This window comes from Nelumbo lutea, chromosome 6, assembly GCF_056320005.1.
Source record: "Nelumbo lutea isolate HS-2025 chromosome 6, American lotus-T2T, whole genome shotgun sequence".
Lineage (NCBI taxonomy): Eukaryota > Viridiplantae > Streptophyta > Magnoliopsida > Proteales > Nelumbonaceae > Nelumbo > Nelumbo lutea.
In genome coordinates, this window is record NC_142689.1 from 29,747,087 (window position 1) to 29,764,803 (window position 17,717).

Consider the following 17,717-nt stretch of genomic DNA (forward strand, 5'->3'; position numbering starts at 1 on the left):
TTCAGTTATGTTTTTGGTTATTTCGGTTAAAAACTAAATTTAGTTATTATATATATAATATTATATATTATAACCTATAATATATATTATGAAATTTAATTTCATTATAAAACATTATATATAATATATTAATATATAAATATATAGCATATTATATATTAAATATTGTATATTATATATTATATAATTAATTTTAGCTAATTCGGTTTTTTCAATTAACCAAAATTTTAAATATGAAAACTAAAACCGAAAACTAAAATTGTTAAAAATTGAATTACCCAAAAACTGAAAAAACAAACCAAAAAAATCGAAACCAAAATTTTTGATTCGGTAATTTGATTTTAATCGAATAATGCTCACCCCTATAGACATCTAACCAAAATCTTATTTACATGTGCCTTACAATGCATTTCATCGATAATTCTTGGAACCTACAACAAAGGATTAACAACTTTTGTATAGTTCCGTGTCCACATAATGGTGAGGTGATAGCTCAAAATGTAGAGTTTTGTTTAATGTCATGGGGGATAGAAAAGTTATGCACTCTTAAAGTAGACAATTGCACTGCTAATGTTGTTGTCATTAGAAGTTTAAAAAGAAAACTCATGAAAAAAATGGTTTATTATTAGATGATGAGTACTTTCATGTATGCTGCTATGCACATATGTTGAATCTGATTATGAGAGATGGAATGGAGGAGATGAAGGATGTGATATCAAAAATCCATAATAGTGTAAAGTATGTAAGGAGTTCACCGCAAGGCATCAACAATTCAAAGCTTGTGTTGAACAAGAAAGGATTACAAGCAAATGCCTTGTCTATCTAGATGTTCCAACTAGATGGAACTCTATGTACTTTATGTTAGATACGACTTTGAAGTTTCAAAAGGCTTTTGAACGTCTTGATGAACAAGATTGGAATTTTTCCAGAGACCTTAAGGAGTGTATTCCTACGGAGAAAGATTGGAAGACTGCAGAAATTTTGTGCAACTTTTTGAAGAAGTTTTATGATGTATCAAAATGATTATCTGGGCATTCTTATGTTATATCAAATATTTATTTTCATAAAATTTGTCAAGTTAAAAGATTTCTAATACAATGATGCATGCATGTAGATCCTTATTTTTCTGATATGGCTATGAAGATGAATGAAAAGTTTGACAAATATTGGGGAAATGTTGACAATGTTAACCTAATGTTGGTATTTGCTATGATTCTAGACCCAAGGTATAAATTAAGTATGTGAAATTTGCTATTTAAAGATTTATGAAGCTGAAAAGGTCTATGAAATGATTGAAAAGGTTATGGATGACTTGAATTGTCTCTTCAAATACTATCAAACTACTTATTCAGGCCCCCAAACATCAACTACTGAGGTTGGACATTTTGTTGAGCTTGCTATGGATGACGAAAATATAAATACTTAAGATGAATATTAGAGCTTTTTGATGGAAGAAGAAATCAATCAATTAAGGTCAGAATTGGATAGATATTTGGAAAAAAAGTATCGAAAATGACACACAACATTTTGATATTTTGAAATGGTGGAGTTCAAGTGTTGCTAAATTTCGCACCCTTTCTTTTATGGCACGGGACATTTTTACAATTCTAGTGTCCATAGTTCCTTTAGAATCAGCCTTTAGCACTAGAGGTCGAGTGCTTAACAGATTTTGTAGTTCTCTAACACCTAAAATTGTTCAAGCTTTAATGTGTGCACAAAATTGGTTACGATTAGCGTCCCCAACACTAGAACCTGAAGGAAAACTAGAAGAATTTGAGGATGTAGAAAAAGGTGAATTGTTTTATCTATTTATGTTAATGAATTATGATAATATTGAAGTAGTTTAATGTGAAACTCTAATGACTATATTTTCTAATTTTCAAACATTTTAGTTGATGAGGGTAATACTACACTCCACTTTTTTCGTAACATGTGATGTGTCTCTTTCAAGATAAGATTGTTAAATAAGCATAATCTAATGTTATTATTTAATATATTTTTATAATAATGTTAATATATTATTATTTATTTTTTAGGTCGCAAGAGTGAATGATGGAGTAGGAGGACAAGAGGACTAGGGAATAGTAGTTTTCATCATATCAAGGACTTAAGAGCCAAGACTATATGAATTTTTTATTTTTGAGTTTATTTTTATGATTGGATGAAACATTTTAGAACCATCTATTGTATATTTGGACAATTAGAAATAGCATGTTACGGAATATGGAGCTTTGGAACAATTTTATAATTGTGGCGCTTAAATAGTTTTTTTAAAATTGATATGGTTATGTTTTTCTTTGTTTGTTTTCTTTTTCTTTTTTTGCATGAGAAGTTGATTCTAGTGTGATTATTGTAATTTTTTACTCTTGTTGTGATGTTGTCTAGGAGAACTAATTGTAAATTCAGCCAAAGGATAAGTTGTAGGTGAAGAATTCATTTCTAATTGAACTAAAAGTTAAGTTGATTTCTATTCCACTTATTTGCATGAATTAAATTATATCATTTATTTTATTATTCAGGAGTGTTTTCACTAATTTTGCCATTGTTGTTTCTCTTTGTTTTATAGGTATTTAGGTATATGCTTATATTGTTATTGGGGTTATAGGTGAGGTGTTCATTTGTTTCATTATTCACACGTACTTGACTACTTCTCTTTTCCTTTTGTCTTGTAATTTTTATGTTTGACCTATCAAATAGATTCTAATTATTTGCTTAATCCTATGAGTTGTTATTAGTGATTTTATTTCCATAATTTTATGTTTCATTATTGTTGATTTCATGAATTTATATTTTTGAGAAAAATTCTATCATAAGTCATAACTCATGATAAATAAATACTTATTTTTCTACTAGATTTTAAGGGATGGGAAGGTTGGGTTGGGCCCAACCCGAGTCCAAACCAACCCAAAGTTGACATCGGGTTGGGTTAGGGTTGAAGGAATTAGTTAGGGTTAGGGTTAGGGTTGGGTAGGTCGAGTTGGATTAGGGTTAGGATTGGGGGTTTAGAACATAGGGTTAGGCTAGGGTTGGCCTCAACCCGACCTAACCCGTCCTGACTTGCAGCCCTAATATGAATGGTAGGGGTGGTGGGTTGGGCTGGGTTTTAGCTCAACCCAGGTCCAACCCTAAGAATTGGACCCAAGTCCCAAGTCCATCAAGTTTGAACTATCCAATTCTTGTCCAATCACACTAAAATTTGCTACATTCAGGTTGGGTTCAAACCTAGGTTGAATTAGGGATTTAGGGTTGGTCGATCAACCCATATAACTCTTAACAATGACTCTTTTATTCATAGAAGTCATTGTTAGAATGGACAAAATTATCCCAATACATTTTGTCACATTTCCCCATGTGGGAAAGCTACTTACCCACCTAGGAGATGGGTATCATTTACTTGAATAAGTGATATTATCCTACATAAACGTGAAAAATAAACATGGGAAAAGTGGTCAATGGGACCGACTCCCCCTCACCTCTCCCGAATCTGAAAAATGAACAGTGAAAATTGGATATACTATGTATGTGCAGATGTATACATATATGCATGGTTTGTCGAAAAAAAATTGTATGGATACAAACAAGTGTCTATGTATGCATATATGCATGCATACAATAAGCTTGGGCTTAGGTTAGGATAAGGTTGAGTCAAATTTAGGTTGCCTAAGGCTAGGCACATGCCTGGCAAAAAAAAAAACTAATCTTTAGGGCCTAAACCTAGATTAAGGATTGAAAATCCAAACCCAATCAATGTACATTTGTGAGTTGGGCCAATCTCACCCAAGTTGCATTTCTGAGGAATAGTGGTAATTTATGTAGCTAATCATTAAATAAAAATGGATAAAAGACTTAAACTTCCCCTCACATTTATGCTAAATACTAAGACCATCCATGTTGTTGTTAGGTGATGTCATCAAACAAAACCTTTGTTAGAAATGTGTTGAAGATTAATTAGTTTTATGATGTTTTTCTGAGTAGATGTTTTATGTTAGTTATTAGATAGGAGGTGGAGACCACAGGAGACTCTTTAGCCCCTCACTCCCAATCTGATTAAGAATCCATTGCAGTAGCAGTAGTGAGAACAGAATTGGAGAGGTTTGGACAGCTTATGAGTAAAAAAGATTCACCTAGCTCTAACCTTCCAAATGGACAACATAATGCAAGAGCTAATTACACCACTTCTTTTACACATACAGGTAGTTCATATGCAACTGCAAATCTTGCATCCACTTCAGGTAAGGAGGGACCTCCTTGGATTATAGACTTAGGAGAACCTGAGCATATGAAAATTTTGCATCCACTCCAGGTAAGGAGGGACCTCATTGGATTATAGACTCAGGAGCATCTGAGCATATGACTAATGCCCCTACCATTTTCAATTCCTATCAGTTGTATTCTAGGTCTCTACTGTAGATGGTTCACATATGCCCATCGCTGGGAAGGGGACAATTAGATTGACTAATGATATAACTCTGTCTTCCGTTTTACATGTCCCTAGACTTCATACCAACCTATTGTCTGTTACTTCTTTGACAAAAAATTTGAATTGTTTTGTGACATTTTTTCCTAGTAATTGTGTTTTGCAGGATTTAGAGTCAAAGAAGATGATTGAGAGTGGTCATGAGGTGAATGGAGTCTACATTCTGGATAAGATTCAAAGACATCAGGGCCATCCTGTTAGCAGCAACAGTAGTAGTGGGTCAGAGTCAGTGAACCAGATTATGCTTTGGCACAATCGCTTAGGACATCTTTCTTTTAGTTATTTAAAATGTCTTTTCCCAAAATTGTTTGAGTCTGTTCAGTTATCTACTTTGGAGTGTGAGAGTTGTCAATTAGGAAAGCATTGTTGTTAGTTTTGTAAACCAAGTAATAAAAGAAGTACTTCTGCTTTTAATATTGTTCACACTAATGTATGGGGGCCATATCATATCCCTTCCATGGGAGGATTATGTTACTTTCTCTTGTTTGTAGATGATTATACATGATATTCTTGGATATATTTGATGAGATCACGTGATGAGGTTCCTAACTTGTTACGACAGTTCCACCATATGGTTTTTACACAAATTGGTGTGAGAACTAAGGCTTTTAGATCAAATAATGCCAGAGCACTTTGAGAAGGACCTGACCACGTATCTCCTAAAACATGGTGTAGTTCATTAGAGTAGTTGTACATATACACTGCAATAGAATGGAGTTGCTAAGAGGAAAAACAGACACATTGTGGATGTGGCAAGGAGTCTTATGGTGTGTGCTTCAGTTCCTATGCAATTCTGGGGAGATGTAGTTTTCTTACAGCCGTTCATTTGATTAACCGTGTTCCTTCATAGACTTTGGGGTTTAAGGTGCCATTTAGCCTCATTTTTTTCAGATGGAGACATATTTCATGTACCTCTAAGGGTTTTGGTTGTGTTTCTTTTGTTCACATTCTTGGCCCTCATTGCAAGAAATTTGATCATAAGGCCAAGAAATGTGTTTTTCTTGAGTATGTTCAGAACCAAAAGGGATATTACTGTTATGACCCAGTGTCGAGGAGCAGATTTGTCACTATGGATGTTACCTTCTTTGGATCCACATTTTTTCTCGAGTGGTTCTCCTCAGGGGGAGAGTTTTGGGGAGGGGAACTCAAAATTTGTTTATCTTCCTACTTCTGTGGTGCCTTCATCAGTTCAACTAGCATCTTCATCAGTTCAGACAGCATCTACACCCCCAGTTTTATTACCTGAGCCACTATAGACAGCCTCACAAAAATATCAGTGACTACAGATGATGGTTGACTCCACACATCCTCAACCCACACCACTCTCTATACCCAGGAATGTTACTGAGGCTTTCTCCAAATTTGAATGGAAAACAACCATGCAAGATGAGATGAATGCTTTGATCAAAAACCAAACTTGGGAAATAGTTGATCTCCCACAGATAAGGAGAAAATCGGATGTAGATGGGTATTTACAATGAAGTACAAGGCCGGTGACAAGATAGAGAGGTACAAGGCAAGGTTGGTAGAAAAAGGGTATACTCAGACCTATGGTGTTGATTATTTGGAAACCTTTGCACCAGTAGCTAAGATAAGTTTAGTTCGGATCCTTTTATCTCTAGTAGCCACATATTCATGTCCCTTGTTGCAACTTGATGTAAAAAATGCTTTCCTCAATGGTGATTTACAAGAGGAGGTATATATGGACATTCCAACAGGCTTTTATGAAAATGTTGGTAAAGGAAAGGTGTGCAGACTAAGAAAATCTTTGTATGGACTGAAATAGTCACCTAGGGCTTGGTTTGACAGGTTCAAAGGGGCACTCATCGGTTTTGGATACACACAGACACAGTTTGATCACACCTCTTTGTGAAGAGGAGAGATGCTCTGGTGTCAATTTTGATTGTGTATGTGGATGATATAGTGGTGACGAGAAATGATCCGGAGGAGATTGATGATCTCAAAAAATCATTGCAGCAAGAATTTGAGATCAAAGATCTTGGCGAGCTCAAATACTTCTTAGGGATTGAAGTTGCAAGATCCAAGCATGGGATCTTCATTTCACAAAGAAAGTATGTACTTGACCTAATGCGAGAGACTGAGAAGCTGGGGACCAAACCAACAGACACTCCTATTGATCCAAATCACAGAATTAATGGTGTGGATGGTAAATTGGTAAAGGATGCGGGAGATATCAAAGAATGGTTGGCCGACTGCTGTATTTGTTTATGATACGACCAGATATTTCTTATGCTGTCAGTGTTGTGAGTTAGTACATGCATGCACCTCAGGTTCAGCATTGGGAAGTTATTGAGAGAATACTTGCATATCTGAGAAAGCACCCTGGCAGAGGCATTCTTTTCTCAAATTTTGAGAATCTGAAACTAGAATCCTATATAAATACAGACTGGGCAGGATGCTTAGATGACATGAAGTCTACATTAGGAGTGTGTACCTTTGTAGGTGGAAACTTGATCTCCTGGAAGAGTATGAAGCAAGCTGTAGTGGCAAGGTCAAGTGCAGATGCTGAGTATAGATCCATGGCTCATGGTGTCTCAGAATTTCTTTGGGTTAGATTTTTTTTGAGTCAGATTGGGATGAAAGTATAGAAATCTATGATGATATACTGTGACAATCAAACTGCAATCAATATTTCCCACAATCCAATTCAGCATGATAGGACAAAACGCATTGAAGTTGATAGACACTTTATAAGAGAAATGGTAACAAACAAAGAAGTTTGTTTGCCTTATGTCTCTTCAAAGTTGTAGTTGGTTGATGTTCTCATTAAAGGGGTGGCAAAGAACAAGCTTGAGCATGATCTACGCAAGTTGGGAATGTATGACATTTACTCCCAACTTGAGGGGGAGTGTTGAAGATTAATTACTTTTATGATGTTTTTCTAAGTAGATGTTTTATGTTAGTTGTTAGATAGGAGGTGGGGACCACAGTAGTTATGTGAGTCCAAATTCTATTATGTTTTTGAGTGTTATATATGCTATTTTATGTTTTGCCGCCCTATAAGGGCATAATTGTCTTTGTATTGTTCTATTATTTTAGTATAAATAATAAGTGAAGGGGCGGCCATATTATTGCTCTCCTTTCCAACTTCTCTTATTCTCTTCTTCTCATTTTCTCTTACTTCTCTCTTCAAGAAACTACTTTTCTTTTATATTTTTTAATTCAACAGATTTCTACTAAATGTATCAAAATCTATTTGTATGTGACATCACATGTGGCTAATGACCCAGAAAACCGAAAACCACTTGAAATACTAGAACTGTATTCTTCTTTCTCTCTCTAGTGAAGCACCTCTTTTTGAGATCTCCCTGTAATTCTTTTTTGTTTATTTTGAACTGTGTATAGGGTGATCTTAGGAATTTCAGAGTAACAAAGACTCAAAGTGAGAGATTAAAGATATCTAGTGGTGAAAACACCCATTGGTGTTACAAATGCAGGTGGGTTGTTAGAATCCATGAGCTAACATACAATCTGCCCCATTGCAATAAATGTTTTATTTATAACCTGAAAGGATTACAAGAAATTAAGGTCTATCTGAGTCTTGGTTGGCCTTGTTTTAGATCCACTCTGGTGGTCCCTCTAGAAACAAACCAGACTCTTTTAGACCTCGCTTTGCCAACTTATGGGCTACAAAGTTTCCCAATCTATTAACATGAACAAAGTGTGTAGAAATCCTACTATACACATAACTATGTCCATATGCAAAAAGCTTGCATCCGAGGCCAGGTCGAAATTTTTTGAATTCAAAGCTTGGACTAGAGTCAAATTGTTTGATTCCACGATAATAGTTCTTTCCTTGAACCTGTTTAGCAAATCCAAGCTCCTTGCCATAGCCATTGCTTCTTCTTGGATTGAGGAGGCAGCAGTAGATTTTCCAAAAGCAACTGCTAGAATAGACCCAGAAGAATCCCTCAAAACAGCTCCAAATCCTGAGCAACTTAGGGACAAAAAACTGCCATCAATATTTAACTTCAGATGTCTTGGCCTTGGTGCTTTCCAAAAAGAGCTTGTCCCTGATTTAAGGTCTCGTTGCTGATGAGGAGAACCTTGCAATTCTACTGGGGAAGTCTTCAGCCTCTCTTTCCACATCCTGTAAATCATAGTAAGAATAGATCTCGGGTGTGGGTCAGTATTTTCAAATACTTTCAAGTTTCTACTTTTCCAAATATTCCATATAGTCAGAAAAGAAAAAGCAGTCAATTCATTTTTGGAATTTTTATCAATCATGCACCTAGCTAGCCAGTTGTAAATCCATTATTTAAAAGAGCTTACACCTCCCCCCATCCATGATTTTTAACCCTAGATGGCTGCCAAGCCACATTGCTTGAGCATGAGCACATTCTACTAAGCAATGCAGTACTGATTCTGGCTTGAAAGAGCATACTGGGCAAATATCATTTGAGGCCAACTTCCTTTTAACCAGATTTTCCTTAATTGCAATAGCATTTACACAACATTTCCAGATGAAATTTCTAATCTTTGGATCTGTTTTTGCTCTCCAGATCTCTGACCACTTATTCTTCTTTAAGTCTTCATTATTTACATCCATTCCCCTGGTTATGTTGCTCCCACTTCTCATGGTTTTTAATGAAAAGTAGCCAAATCTTACAATGTATTGCCCACTTGGATGAAGCATCCATCTAAGCTTATCCTCCCAAAGACCCACAGATAAATTTATACTAAGAATGTTTATAACTATTGGGTCCCCAAAATTGTCCTTAATTAGCCTCTCATTTCATCTCCTTTCATTTTCAATCATGATATCTTTAACCCAAATTAGTCTAGGATTGTTTGGTCTAGGATCTATGATCTTAAAAGATTCAATCTTTTGCAACCACGGATCATCCCATATCTTGAATTTTGTTCCCGAACTTATTGCCCAACAAGCTCCTTTTTGAATAACTTCTCTCATTGCTAGAAGACTCTGCCATCCCCAAGACCATTGGATCCCTCGATTTCTTTGGCTTCAATGCTCATGATGATCCTGACCAAAGGAATGGTTTAATAGAACACTAATGGAGTAACCCATGTTAAGTATAGGGTTGTTTATTTATTTATTTGTTCTGTACATTGTAGTTACATAGTGTGAATTCGATTGAAGTTTATTATTAAATTTTTATATTTTCATCTATTGAGTTGTTAAGTAAAATGAAATGTTTGATAGTCTAAAATGAATTTTGGATTATGTAGTTCTACATTAATTGAGAAAATAAAGGTAATGTAAGAGAGTTATGCTCAATTTAGAAGGACTACAAATGCAAATACATATAAAATAATACAAGATACAAGGTTTTACACTCTACATATTTGTATTTGTACTCCTTCCAAAGTGAGCCTAGGAGGTGATATTACTTAATCTGTTGTAGAACGAAATAAGACAAATCAACCTTTCCCATAATCCTTAATATGTAAAAGGACATCTATAAATTAAATTTTTTAAATTTAAACATGTAGAAGAAAAATGTATTAGGTTGGTAATAATAGAAGTGATGCACATCTCTTAAGAATAGTCACTTGTTGATCACCACGACTGTGGGGGTACAGAAGGTGCTAAACCGATGCCACAAGAACACTCGCGATGAGTCCATGACTCGGCTCACATCCAGGATGATCTCAGAACCCGCAAAGACTTGCAATGAGCTTAACAAACCATCACAGACTTGCAATGAGCTTAGTAACCATCGCAGACTTGTGATGAGCATAAAACATCACTTGGGACCCATAGTGAACAATGGGCGTCGCCTGAGACTTGCGATAATATCGCCGATCTTGTCCTCTAACATGTGGTCATTGGGAAACCCGTAAGGGGACGTAGCCTACACATGCCACGTGAGAATCCTTAAGAGAAATGAAACTTTGTCTTTGAAGTATCTCGTTGGACACATGGAAAAACCCCAATAGTTCCCCCTTAATAGCCAACATAAAGATAAAGATCAATTTTCCTAATAGGAAATGTCTGCTTTTAGATCATTTTCCTCATAACCTTGGGATCCTCTCTATAAAAAGGGGATAACTCTTCCCCAGGTTAGACAATATCATATAACCTTGACCTAGGGCTTCTCAGAATAGGACTCTCCCTTCTCTCCATTCTCTTCCCTGCTCTTCCCCACATTCTCTCTCTTTCCTGTCGCCTTCTTTGGACCTTCGAAGGCTTGACCAACCTCCATCGCCTTACCACGACCCAACACTCTCCTGAGTGTCCCCCTGATTTGGGATCCCAAAAGAGGTCTATGAAACCAGTGTTTGCCGCTTGCAATTGGATAAGCTACTGGACAATTACTTTTAAAGCAGAACCATACAGATGAAGAGCTAACAAAACATAGTTCTATGCTCAACCCTCATGGGTGATCTTGCAGCTACAGAACCTCGGTGCCAACAAAACCGCAAAGAAGCTTGCGGGAGATTTTTGATGATCAAGAAAAACGAAATGGCGAAATTAAGAAAGTGGACTTTGGACTAAACTCAATGCACTGCTTCTCCCCAGCCCAAAAGTAGTGCCAACACAACCGAAGCTCAGATCACCAATGGATTCATGCTGTTTAGCATGGTGGGTGCTGATGCCTTGGAGGCGGAGGACTGGTGGTGGTGGTGTTGGAGGGCGAAGAATGGGTGGTTGGAGTTGTAGAGAAAGGGGAACGAGATGGTCATGATGGAGTACTTGCTGCAGAAACCGTGATTGCTAGCTTCATCCTAGAGGCGCAGTGTACCGATGTCCAATAAATGGTGGTGCTATGGATAAATATCTGTATATCATTTGTTCTGAATGCTAAAAACGAAATTATGGTGATTCCTGGACTTTGGTGAAAGATGAACGATGACGACATATATGAAATCAGACCCTCATTCCTGATATATTTTCGCACGACGCAAAGAAATTCACATGCCGATGCCATTTATTGGACGACCAAGCACCCATTTGCTTTAATATATACATAAATAGATTAGAATCTCTCTCAACCCTGCACCTAATGAGACAAAGATTATCGGGAGAATCCATGCTATTGATATCAAAGGGAGGCTTGCTACGATTCTTGAAGATAGTATGGAATTTGGTAATGCCCTTTGTCTTTATTTCATGGCCAAATCCCTGCCAAAATGACCCAGAAAATGGTGGAATTTAGGTCCTCAATGGAGGTATGAAAATGGTACATTCAACTCTTGTTTTTAGAATTTTCCTCGTATTTTTAGTATGGATATCCATCTTCTTGTATCATAGTTAGTGCTTCAAAATGTATATCCATTGAGATCTGAAACTCTCCTTGTATGTAATCATATCCAGGGCGCTTGGTCAAGAGAGATTCCACTATTTTGAAAATTTGAAGATTTAGCAAGCTTAAAAGTGACTTTTTGGTGATTTCGTTAAGCATAACTCTGATGGAAAGGCCTTCGAAAAGAGGAGATATTTTACTATTTACGAGAAACGTCAAGGGAGATTAAGTTTTTTACCCATTAAAAATACAGGAGTTTAATGTCATAAAGGATAGTTTAGGGGGCCAACGTCAAAGTACACGTGGGTTCCCTGTAATTTAACTTAAATTATTCCTTTCATTTTTCAAATGAAACAAACACGTGCCCTAAGGGTACGTTTGATTGCTGAGAAAATGATGAAAAAATGGAATATTCCTGAATGTCAATGACTCAGGCCATGTTTGGGAGCCTTTATGTTAAAAGTAAGTGCTTATTCAAATAAGTATTTATTTGCATTTGGTACTCAACTTTTTCAAGTGATTATTGTTTTATATTGGGTGTTTGATAGTTTTTTTCTCTAATAAGCACTTGTGATTATTTTGTTTTTCATTTCTTTCAAATTTTTAAAATATACACTGTGGGTAGTGGGTTCTTTCTCTCTCTCTCTATTGGAACTATTTATTCATTTTTTTTAACTAACGATTCTCTGTAGATACAAATTAAAACAATAAAAACCAATCTCTCTCTCTCTTAAAGCTATTTATTCATTTATTTAATTAACGATTCTCTGTAGCTACAAAAACAACAAAAACCAACCTTTGTTAATAGTTATTGAATGCTCAGTTTTGTTTGGTTTAACCAAAGTGAGAATTCTTTGTTTATATTTTGATTGATTCCTTGACTCGTTATTTTAATTTTTTTAGTCTTCTCAGGCTTTCTATGAAAATGATCAATGACAGATTTTGACTTAAAATGAATTGCGCTTTTCCATGCATCACACGGGTCTTCATTAGTTTTGACTGTATAAAGAAGAAGCTCATTTTCAGAGTAAGCAATGTTTTTTATTAATTATTATTTGCTGATCATAAGCTTAAATTTGGTACGAAAATCCCTTTTATAAGTAATAAAAAACATTTATTTAATTGTTTGAATATTTTATTCAGAAATAAAACCATAAAACAATAAAAAACTAATACAAATAAAATAATGGATATTAGAGTATAGATAGTATTTACACAGTACTTCACATTTCTACTATGCCTAGAAGTAGGGTCAATTACTAGGGGTTGGGGCTATGAGTGTAGATAGACTCGCAGTCTTGTGGTAGATTTAAGGGTTTTTGTATTTTTGAGTTTTGATTGGGCCAGTTAGATCGGTTTTACTATCTTGTGAACAGCCCTAGTTCTTACAAGAGAAGTTAGAGATTATAACTTGAAGATTTGAATAAGTTCCACCAAGAAGAGCGTTAGCATCATCTTATGCAATTATACATTTATGCTGCTTGACTCAAATAAGAAAAATCAGCTTCGAAAAAATTAGAAAAATACTTTTATACCATTGAATAAAGATTTGGGAACTGTCCAGGCAAACGGTTCTATTTTACCCCAAACTTGGTCCCTGAAAAAAAATGTAAAATTGGTCAACAATCCATTGAATTGGACGATCGAACCATCAAGCCGTTCAACGGTTTTGGCCATTTTTATTTTAATTATTTCTTTTTAATTTTTATAATTTTTTTGTTAAAACGTGCCATCCATTCAAACCAGGCGGTTGAAATGTCAACTAGAAACCGATGGCCAGAGCGGTTTAGGTTCCGAGTCATTTTTTTAAACATTCGGTGTGGTGGCATAGTTATCTATCACATCTAACACACTGGATGGCTCCAGTTCAAGTCAGGGCGATACCAATATTTTTTTTTTGCCAAATTCAATGTGACAATAATTTATATATTTTACTATTTTTTGCACTTTTTTATTATGACTAGTAATTAAGCACATGTGTTACACGTGAGAATTTTTTTTCATATTAATTACTTAAATTTTAGATATATCATAGTTAAGATAGAAATTGAAAATTAACAAAAGTAACAATATGATTAAAAATAAACTTAAATTCTTGCAACAAATAACAACTATTATTATTATTATTATTATTAAATTTTGTATTGCATTTTTTCATGAATAAAAATAACTTTTATTTTAACAATTATTTTATTTAATATGATGAATATATAACATCAAAAATGTTCTCAAATGTTTTTGACAAAACTCTGTACATTTTTATTTTTGGTGTTCTATCTTTTTTTTTAAATATTTATTATTCAATTATGACATCACGGGTTTCTTTGAAAAGTTGGATCGTTGATCCACCATCTAGATAAAAAAATAGCTTTGCTTTTGGATCGGTTTTAAATTAGGGAAAATTATTATTAGAGCCGATTGTACATTTAAAATTAGGCTACAAGTTGGTCCATAAACCAACAAAACTTTGATGTTTCGCTCTACATTTCAAATAATAAAAACCCTCGCCATGTCATCAGAAGCTTATGTGGTTGTTGCCAACATGGGACTCCTAATCCATGTTGGACACACAAAAAGCTTATCCCTCATACACTCTCACTCTCATAGTCATCTTTATCTATTCAACGACTATGTAATTTGAAAATAAATAAAAATGATTTTTTGGTTTTTGTATTTATGTTCTCTATATCAATCTCTCTCATTCTCTTTCTCTACATATCATTCTCCCTCAATCTCTCTCATTCTCATTCTTAGTCGACCTGTCCTTCTCCCTTAATTTCTATCGTTCTCCCTTATTTTTTCTCCCGCTCCCTCTTTTGTTCTTTTTTTATTTTATTTTATTATATACTTATATGGTATTAATCAAATTGTATAAAAGAACATGAGACTAACTTGGTATGGTTAAAAAATCATAGCACCAAGTTGATAAAAATTCACAAAAAACTCTTAGCTATGAAATTTACACCAACTGGAGAACGATAGAGATTGAGGAAGAATGATATATTGACCAAGAGGGAGAGTGAGGGAGAAGAATGAGAGAGATTGAGGGAGAGGTTTTGATTTCGCTATAGACAAAAGCTAAGAGAGTGGAAGAGATAGAGGGAATGGGAGATCGAGAGATGATTGTGAGAGTGAGAGAGAAGGGAGGGAGATTGAGAGATAGAGGGAGTGGGAGAGAAACTAAAAACCTATTTTTAGTATAGGTTTTTTATTGTGTCCAACATGGACTAAGAGTCCCATGTTTGCAATAGCCACATAAGCTTCCAATGACATGGCGGGGTTTTTATAATTTGAAATGTAGAGCTGGTTGTTAGAGTTTAGTTGGTTTTTGGACCAACCTGCAACCTAGTTGGTTTTTATAATACAACCTACTTGGTTGTATTACATATACATCATTGGTAAAATTATTTCTTATGTATACAACTTATTTTTATTCAATATAATGACTGCATAATATTAGAGATGTATCCAATATTTTATTTTTTTTATAAATATATAACATTAGATATGTGCCCAAAATTTTCTCTATCTTTTTTTATTCATGTGATTCTTTGTATTTTCTATTATTAAAAGTTTTATTATTTGACTATGACAACATTTCACTTCTAGTTGGATTTTAAATTTGGTATTCTATTTTCATCATTAATAAAAATACTTTTTACATTTCATAGTTATTTATTTTATTTTATTATTATTTAATTATGGCATTATTTATTAATCCATTTGATCCCAAATGGTCGAATTGCTTGCCCACCACTGGGAGGGAAGAAAATGGTTTTGTTTTCAATTTAATTTTCAAAATATTTATTTTTATACTATTAAAATTAATATTGTGGATTTAATTAAAAGAATTTAATGATGAGAAAAATATATCTTAATATAGGATTCAATGAGAGAAAATAGAAAAATATTTTATTCCTGATTATTTTTAAATTTTACATTCAATTTCCATCATTAATAAAAACATTTGTTATTTATCATACTTATTATTGTCTAATATGTATGTTAAAGATGTTCCCATTTTTTTTTTAAATTTCTATTTCTTCATTTTATTATTTAATTGTGGCAACATGGATTAACCCATTTGATCCAAAATGATTTAATTAATTTCTTATCACCACCTAGATGAAAACACTATTTTTGATAGGTAGATTTTAAAAGTATAAGATTTTATGTTATTGGAATTATTAAATTTTTAAGTATGGATCTAATAAATATAACTTAATGATGAGAATAAACAAAAATAAATTAAATATATGATTCAATGAACATGATTGCAAGTTAATAACTTAAATGTTGGATTTAATGAGAGAGAATTGAATGCATTGAATATCTTAAAATGACATCTTTTCAACTTATTTAATATTAATAACTGATTACCCTATTTGTCCTCATTTTTATCAATAAATTTAAATATAGAGTGGTAAATTTTGTCCTTAGAAAATTCTGGAAATATTCTTGAAGTCATTCGTGCTTTTTATAGTAGTATATATTTAATGAGGAAGGGATTAAATTGTTAAAGATATAGATGGTGTCGTGGTGTAGTTGGTTATCACGTTGAAGGTCTTTGGTTCAAGTCCAAGCGATGCCAATAAAAATTTTGTGCCAATTTCTAAGTGGCATTAATTTATATTTGTATACTTTACTTTTTTTTGCAATTTTTATTATGAATTAACAAGGAAGATATTAAATTAACTAAGATATAGCTGGTGTTGTGGTGTTATGGTGCTGTTGGTTATCATGTTAGTCTAGCACAATCAAGAATTTCTAGAAGGGCTCTCTTTGGGGTAAAGCCCTATAAAAATAAAAATAGTCTAACACACCGAAGGTCTCTTGTTTGAGTTCGGGAAAAATACTAAAATATTTATTTACATGTTAATAAATTATTATTTTTTAATTAATACACACTAGCGGGGGCCCATGCGATGCATGGGCTTTATTAAGCGAAAGATAAAAAATAGAAATATATAAGAGTATACAATTGTTTTATATATTAACTTTTTAAATAACTAATAATTATTTATATTTTATATAATAAAAAATAACAATAATTAATTTTAATTAAGGTTGTTCATCAAACCAATGAAACTAACTAACCCGACTTGAATTGTTTTGTTTTCTAGTATTTTTTAATTGACTTTGATTTAGCAATTTTACCAACCCGATCAGGTAATAATATAATTGATTCTGAGCAGACATGATCTGAGACTGACTCAATTGGAACAAAATCATGAAACTAGAATTGAGATAAACAGTCCAAAGAGTCATACAGAACCCTTTCATTAACTCTGCTATAAGATATATTTACAACAAAGAATGGCTGGTGTCGTGGTGTAGTTGGTTATCACGTCAGTCTAACACACTGAAGGTCTCCGGTTCGAGTCCGGGCGACGCCAAAACTTTAATAAAATTTTCTTTTAAATTCAGTGAACCATTAAGTCTTTTACTATTTTTAGTAAATATTTTCCACATCTTTTTTTAGCTGCAATTTTGATTTAAAAGGATTGATTAGTTTTAGATCATCAATCACCGATGGTCTCGTGGTGTAGTTGGTTATCATGTCAGTCTAACACACTGAAGGTCTCCGGTTCGAGTCCGGGCGACGCCAACCGGTACTTTTGCGTTGCATGACCGGCGATCTAGTTTTATTCCTATACAATGGTGCTCCGATACAGCTTTACCGATGCTCAACAAGATCAATATTATTGTTTCTTTCTGTCACTAGTGTTTGGTCGTAGTGCAAATAAATTTGCACTGATGCAAAATTATGATAGTATAAATTCGATTTATTTTTATTTCGAACTTTATTTTGTTTGATTGCAGTACAAATGAAATAAAACAAGACGTGAAAGGTGAAACATAATGAAATAAAATCCAAAATCAAATTAAACCAGATTTTGCATTCTCTTCATTTACACTCCCATGCATTTATACTATTGCAAATAAGATTGAACTGCACCCAAACGCAGCCTTTTGAAAAAAAAAAAAACTTCATTTGGACCTTGCTGTAA

The 17,717-nt window shown here is 33.9% G+C and overlaps 1 long non-coding RNA gene and 2 other non-coding genes across 16 annotated transcripts in view; all 3 read left to right on the forward strand.

Annotated features, from left to right (window-relative positions):
• LOC148848270 (uncharacterized) overlaps nt 1-4,984 on the forward strand; it is a 45,086-nt gene extending 40,102 nt beyond the window's left edge. For 5 of the 14 annotated variants that reach the window (XR_016100684.1, XR_016100689.1, XR_016100685.1 and 2 more), the window contains 2 exons: nt 2,386-2,454; nt 2,567-4,984. This is a non-coding gene — a long non-coding RNA (uncharacterized LOC148848270). The other 9 variants (XR_016100687.1, XR_016100681.1, XR_016100686.1 and 6 more) reach the window with 7 other exon arrangements.
• Nucleotides 4,985-17,028: 12,044 nt separating this feature from the next.
• On the forward strand, nt 17,029-17,102 carry TRNAV-AAC (transfer RNA valine (anticodon AAC)). The gene has a single exon. It is a non-coding gene; the product is annotated as a tRNA-Val (tRNA).
• Nucleotides 17,103-17,240: 138 nt separating this feature from the next.
• On the forward strand, nt 17,241-17,314 carry TRNAV-AAC (transfer RNA valine (anticodon AAC)). Its single transcript has one exon. It is a non-coding gene; the product is annotated as a tRNA-Val (tRNA).
• Nucleotides 17,315-17,717: the final 403 nt, after the last annotated feature.